Here is a 7,721-nt window from a genome sequence, read left to right as displayed (position 1 = left end):
CACTGGCCAGGCTACGGGTGTGGCCTCTGGCGGCGGTAGGGGAAAGAGGACGAGGGAGGAGGCCTTTGGGCCGACGGTGGCAGATCGCCCCCCGTGTCGCCTAGGTTAGGCGACGCGGGGGCAGGTAGAAGGGAGTTAGTTTCCTTGGTCATTTTAGTATCATCTAAAGTTGGTGTTTCTGACGATTCTCACCGGCCCCTCAAAAGAAAATGATTCATTTTTAATGACTACCTCTATTGGACATCCTATTTACGACCGAAATGCTACTTGGGCCAAGCGAGCGAGGCCCAAAACGAATGAATCTAGCGAGAAGGCTCACGTTCATTCCCCACACTCGTTCGTCCCCACCCACAAGCACTCTACCTGAGTTAGGGTTCGTGCCGCCAGGCGGCTGCCATGACCCAAAGGCATCCCGATGGCAGGTTCCCTATGCCGCCACACCGTCCTATCTGCCGCCATCCTCGTCACCTTCGTGCCCACGTCCCGTCCCTTCTGCCCTGTAGGAGGTGGCATCTTCGCCCAAGCCAGCCTCACCGTTGCTGGTGAGGTCCTCTCGTCCCATGCCTCTATGTCCCTCTCTGTCTCATCGTGTCTCCCTCTTATATCTTTGCTTCACCTTTCTTCTCCGTTTAGCACTGTCAAAAATGGTATGCTCAATTGTTTGCTAAACTGTATGCTGATTTGGATGGTGCAAACATGTAGTGATTGATGTTGATGGTATGTAGTGAGAATTTTGTATGATTGCTTGCTTATTATGATTTTTGCAGTGGTATGGATTGATGGCTGCTTGCCTGCTTAGTAAAGAAGATTGTATAGATCAAAAATTGCACATATGGATGTTGTAGATGGAGATAGTGAAGCCTCCGAGAGAAATTTGGGATACTGGGATCATACCATTTATATGGATGTGAATTAGAGGAGGTGTGAGAAAATAACCACTACTAGGGAAAAGCCTAGTAGTAGCGCGGGTTATTGGCCTATCAGTAGTGTGGGTAACCGTGCTAATGATACGGTGCTACAGCTAAAGGTTAGCAGTAGCGTTTTTTGACACGCGCTACTACTATATCTACTTAGTAGTAGCGCGCGGTGCAACAACCGCTACTGGTAATTACTGGTAATTACTTAGTATATCTACTTAGTAGTATACTACTATTATTCCATATTCTATTTCTTTTTAATTTTAGGTCGTATTCATACACCTTTATAAAAGTTTTCATACAATAGATATTTAGGGATTGTTATTACATTATAATGAGTTATTAAATCACTAGGTGAAAGAACTGTGGATTAGTTTCAAATGGATGGATCCTAAGTCACCAAGTCATGGATTATCACGATAATCCATGACTTGATCACTTAGGATCCATTCACTTGAAACTAATCCGCGGATCTTTCACCCAATGATATATTAACTCATCATCATCATCGTTATCATCATATTAATATAAAAACTCTTGCATCATATCATCACCAACAACACTAGCTAATAATCATCATAGTTATTACCACCAACACTATTTAATCATCATAGTCATAGCTAATCACCACCAACACTAGCTAATAATAATCATCATAGTCATCACCACCAACACTCATTCTAGCTAGCTAATTGCTACGTCTTGAGCTTGCGTTGGTTTTCCTTGAAGAGGAAAGGGTGATGCAGCATAGTAGCGTAAGTATTTCCCTCTGTTTTTGAGAAACAAGGTATCAATCCAGAGGAGGCTCCTCAACAAGTCCCACGAACCTACACAAACAAACAAAGAACTCGCAACCAACGCGATAAAGGGGTTGTCAATCCCTTCACGGCCACTTGCGAAAGTGAGATCTGATAGAGATAATATGATAAGATAAATATATTTTTGGTATTTTATAATATAGATGCAGAAAATAAAGATGCAAATAAAACTAGATTGGAAGCAAATATGGTAAGAGATAGACCCGGGGGCCATAGGTTTCACTAGTGGCTTCTCTCGAGAGCATAAGTATTATGGTGGGTGAACAAATTACTGTCGAGCAATTGATAGAAAAGCGAATAATTATGACATTATCTAGGAATGATCATGTGTATAGGCATCACGCCAGCAACAAGTAGACCGACTCCTGCCTGCATCTACTACTATTACTCCAGACATCGACCGCTGTCCAGCATGCATCTAGAGTATTAAGTTCATAAGAATAGAGTAACGCATTAAGCAAGATGACATGATGTAGAGGGATAAACTCAAGCAATATGATATAAACCCCATCTTTTTATCCTCGATGGCAACAATACAATACTTGTCTTGCAACCCTTTCTGTCACTGGGTAAGAACACCGCAAGATTGAACCCAAAGCTAAGCACTTCTCCCATGGCAAGAAAGATCAATCTAGTAGGCCAAACCAAACCGATAATTCGAAGAGACTTGCAAAGATAACTCGATCATATAAAAGAATTTAGAGAAGATTCAATTATTATCCATAGATAAACTTGATCATAAACCCACAATTAATCGGATCTCGACAAACACACCGCAAAAAGAGATTACATCGAATAGATCTCCACAAGTGAGGGGGAGCACATTGTATTGAGATCCAAAAAGAGAGAAGAAGCCAACTAGCTAATAACCATGGACCCGAAGGTCTGTGGTAAACTACTCACAACTCATCGGAGGGGCTATGGTGTTGATGTAGAAGCCCTCCGTGGTGGATTCCTCCTCCGGCAGAACGCCGGCGACGGCTCCAAGATGGGATATCACGTATACAGAAGGTTACGGCAGTGGAAATTGTGTTTTGGTTGCTCCCTGGATGTTTTCGGGGTATGTAGGCTTATATAGGAGGAAGAAGTACGTCGGTGGCCGCCCGAGGGGCCCACGAGACAGGGGGGCGCCCTACCCTCTCGTGGCCGCCTCGGCTGCTTCTTGACATGCAATCCAAATCCTCTGGATCATGTTCGTTCCAAAGATCACGCTTCCGAAGGTTTCGTTCCGTTTGGACTCCGTTTGATATTCCTTTCCTTCGAAATACTGAAATAGACAAAAAAACAGCAATACAGGCTGGGCCTCCGTTTAGTAGATTAGTCCCAAAAATGATAATAATGTATAAAATAAAGCCCATAAACATCCAAAACAGTTAATATAATAGCATGGAACAATCAAAATTTATAGATACGTTGGAGACATATCAAGCATCCCCAAGCTTAATTCCTGCTCGTCCCCGAGTAGGTAAATGATAAAAACAGAATTTTTGATGTGGAATGCTACCTAGCATAATTCTCAATGTAATTTTCTTTATTGTGGCATGAATGTTCAGATCCAAATGATTCAAGATAAAAGTTCATATTGACAAAAGAAATAGTAATACTTCAAGCATACTAATAAAAGCAATCATGTCTTCTCAAAATAACATGGCTAAAGAAAGTTCATCCCTATAAAATCATATAGTTAGGCTATGCTTCATTTTCGTCACACAAAGATGTTCCCAACTTCTATACCCCCGATGACAAGCCAAGCAATTGTTTCGTACTTAAATAATTTCAAACTTTTTCAACCTTCATGCAATACATGAGCGTGAGCCATGGATATAGCACTATGGGTGGAATAGAATAATGATTGGGGATTGTGTGGAGAAGACAAAAAAGGAGAAAGTCTCACATTGACGAGGATAATCAATGTGCTATGGGAATGCCCATCAATTGATGTCAACATGAGGAGTAGGGATTACCATGCAACGGATGCACTAGACCTATAAATGAATGAAAGCTCAACAAAAGAAAACTAGTGGGTGTGCATCCAACTTGCTTGCTCACGAAGACCTAGGGTATTTGAGGAAGCTCATCGTAGGAATATACAAGCCAAGTTCTATAATGAAAATTTCCACTAGTATATGAAAGTGACAACCTATGAGACTCTCTACATGAAGAACATGGTGCTACTTTGAAGCACAATATATGAGACTCAATAAAGAACAAGGTGCTACTTTGAAGCACAAGTGTGGAAAAAGAGATAGCAGCATTGCCCTTTTATTTATTTATTTTCTTTCCTTTTTTTTCTGTCTCCTTTTTTTTTCTTTTTCTTTTTTTTCTTTTGGCCTTTTTCTTTTTATTTTTGGCCTTCCTTTTTTTCTTTTTGGGCAATGCTCTAATAATGAGATATGACTCTATATGAATGCCTCCGGCGGTGTACCGGGATGGTGCAATGAATCAAGAGTGACATGTATAAACATTATGCATGGTGGATTTGCCACAAATACGATGTCAACTACATGACCATGCTATGGCAATATGACAAAAGTAATGTATGTTATGATGATGATAAACAGAATGGTGGAAAGTTTCATGGCAATATATCTCGGAATGGCTATGGAAATGCCATAAATAGGTATGTATGGTGGCTGTTTTGAGGTAGATATAAGGAGGTTTATGTGTGATAGAGCGTATCATATCACGGGGTTTGGATCCACCGGCGAAGTTTGCACCAACTCTCAAGGTGAGAAAAGGCAATGCACGATACCGAAGAGGCTAGCAATGATGGAAAGGTAAAAGTGCGTATAATCCATGGACTCAACATTAGTCATAAGAACTCATATACTTATTGCAAAAAATTAGAAGTCATCAAAAACCAAGCACTACACGCATGCTCCTAGGGGGATAGATTGGTAGGAAAAGTCCATCGCTCGTCCCCGACCGCCACTCATAAGGATGCACAAGCCAGGTACACTTCATGCTTCAAATTTGTTACACAACTTTAACCATACGTGCATGATACGGGACTTGCTAACTTCAACACAAGCATTCTTTAAATTCATAATCACCCAACTAGAATGACTTTAATATCACTGCCTCCCTATCTCAAAACAATCATCAAGTATCAAGTTGATCATAGCATCCAATTCACTTCCTATGATAGTTTTTCTTATACCCAACTTGGATGCTCATCATTCTAGGACCAATTTATAACCATAGAAAATACCATGATGTTCTAAAAGACTCTCAAAATAATATAAGTGAAGCATGAGAGATCAACAATTTCTTCAAAATTAATCCACCACCGTGCTCTAAAAGATATAAGTGAAGTACTAGAGCAAAAACTATCTAGCTCAAAAGATATAAATGAAGCACATAGAGTATTCTAATAAATTTCAATCAAAGAGGCTTCTCCCAAAAGGTGTGTTACAGCAAGGATGATTGTGGTAAACTAATAAGCAAAGACTAATATAATACACGACGCTCCAAGCAAAACACATATCATGTAGCAAATAAAAATATAGCTCCAAGTAAAGTTACCAATGAACAAAGACGAAAAAGGGGATGCCTTCCGGGGGCATCCCCAAGCTTAGGCTTTTGGTGACTCTTCAATATATTGGGGTGGCTTGGGCATCCCCAAGCTTAGGCTTTTTCCACCCTTTATTCCATAGTCCATCAAATCTTTACCCAAAACTTGAAAACTTCACAACACAAAACTCAACAGGAAATCTCATAAGCTCCGTTAGTGAAAGAAAACAAAACCACCACATAAGGTACTTTAATGAACTCATTCTTTATTTAAATTTGTGTTAAACCTACTTTATTCCAAGTTCTCTATGGTTCATACCCTTACATACTAGCCATAGATGCATCAAAATAAGCAAACAACACACGAAAAACAGAATCTGTCAAAAACAGAACAGTCTGTAGCAATCTGTAACTAACGCAAACTTATGGAACCTCAAAAATCCTACCAAAATAGGACGTCCTAAAAAATCTGTTTATTGAACAGCATAAAAACGAATCAATGCAAAATATCGTTCCTGTGATTTATTGAATTTTTTCTCGTGAGCGCAAAGTTTCTGTTTTTCAGCAGAATCAAATCAACTCATATCATAGGTTATCCTATAGGTTCTACTTGGCACAAACACTAAATAAAACATGAAAACACATCTAAACATAAAGTAGAAACAAAATTTTATTGAATAAGATCAAGGAAAAATATTGGGTTGTCTCCCAACAAGCGCTTTTCTTTAAAGCCTTTTTAGCTAGGCATTGAGATTTCAATGATGCTCACATGAAAGACAATAATTGAAGCATAATGAGAGCATCATGAAACACGTGACAAACACCTATAGGTATAACATACTTCCTATGCATAGGCATATTATAAGCAAACAAATTTGCAAGGCAAGCAAGAACTAGCATATGCAAGGAAGAAGAAAGAGACGATAGCAATCTCAACATGACGAGAGGTAATTTAATAAGATAAAAATTTCTACGACCATATTTACCTCTCTCATAATAATTACATGTAGGATCATAGGAAAATTAAAAAAATAGCTATCACAAAACATATTCTCAACATGATCCACATGCATGCAAAGTTGACACTCTTCCAAGATAGTGGGATTAACATTAACTAAAGTCATGGCCTTTCTGAACCCACTTTTATCAACAATATCATAAGATTGAACATACTCCAAATATGTGGGATCTACAGTTGACACTCTTCCAAACCCACTTTCAATATTATTGCAAACACTATTATCAATCTCATATTCATCATGGGTCTTAAATAATTTTTCAAGGTTATAAGAAGAATCACCCCAATCATGATCATTGAAACAAGTAGTAGACATAGAAAAACTAGCATCCCCAAGCTTAGGGTTTTGCATATTATTAGCACAATTGACATCAAGAGAATTTATAGGAAAATCATTGCAATCATGCTTTTTATTCAAGGAGTTATCGTGAATCTCGTCATAAATTTCATCATCATAATTATCAGATTCACAATTTTTTAGCAAAGCTTCATAAAGATAATCTAGTGCACAAAAGTCACTAGCAATTGGTTCATCATAATTGGATCTCTTAAAAAGATTACCAAGCGGATGAGGATCCATAGATCTTAGGTTCTCTGTTTAGCAATAAATAAGCATCTATTCCAACCAAATGAGCAAACGAAAGGGCAAGCAAAAGAGAGAAGAGATTGGGAAAGAGAGGGCAAATAAAACGGCAAGGGTGAAGTGGGGGAGAGGAAAACGAGAGGCAAATGGCAAATAATGTAAATGCGAGGGAGATGAGTTTGTGATGGGTACTTGGTATGTCTTGACTTGAGAGAAGACCTCCCCGGCAACGGCGCCAGAAATCCTTCTTGCTACGTCTTGAGCTTGCGTTGGTTTTCCTTGAAGAGGAAACGGTGATGCAGCACAGTAGCGTAAGTATTTCCCTCAGTTTTTGAGAACCAAGGTATCAATCTAGTAGGAGGCTCCTCAACAAGTCCCACGAACCTACACAAACAAACAAAGAACTCGCAACCAACGCGATAAAGGGGTTGTCAATCCCTTCACGGCCACTTGCGAAAGTGAGATCTGATAGAGATAATATGATAAGATAAATATATTTTTGGTATTTTATAATATAGATGCAGAAAATAAAGATACAAATAAAAGTAGATTGGAAGCAAATATGATAAGAGATAGACCCGGGGGCCATAGGTTTCACTAGTGGCTTCTCTCGAGAGCATAAGTATTACGCTGGGTGAACAAATTACTGTCGAGCAATTGATAGAAAAGCGAATAGTTATGACGTTATCTAGGCATGATCACGTTTATAGGCATCACGTCCGCAACAAGTAGACCGACTCCTGCCTGCATCTACTACTATTACTCCACACATCGACCGCTGTCCAGCATGCATCTAGAGTATTAAGTTCATAAGAATAGAGTAACGCATTAAGCAAGATGACATGATGTAGAGGGATAATCTCAAGCAATAT

Source organism: Triticum dicoccoides, chromosome 4B (genome assembly GCF_002162155.2).
Source record: "Triticum dicoccoides isolate Atlit2015 ecotype Zavitan chromosome 4B, WEW_v2.0, whole genome shotgun sequence".
NCBI classification, from domain to species: domain Eukaryota; kingdom Viridiplantae; phylum Streptophyta; class Magnoliopsida; order Poales; family Poaceae; genus Triticum; species Triticum dicoccoides.
Note: the sequence above shows the minus strand (reverse complement) of the source record.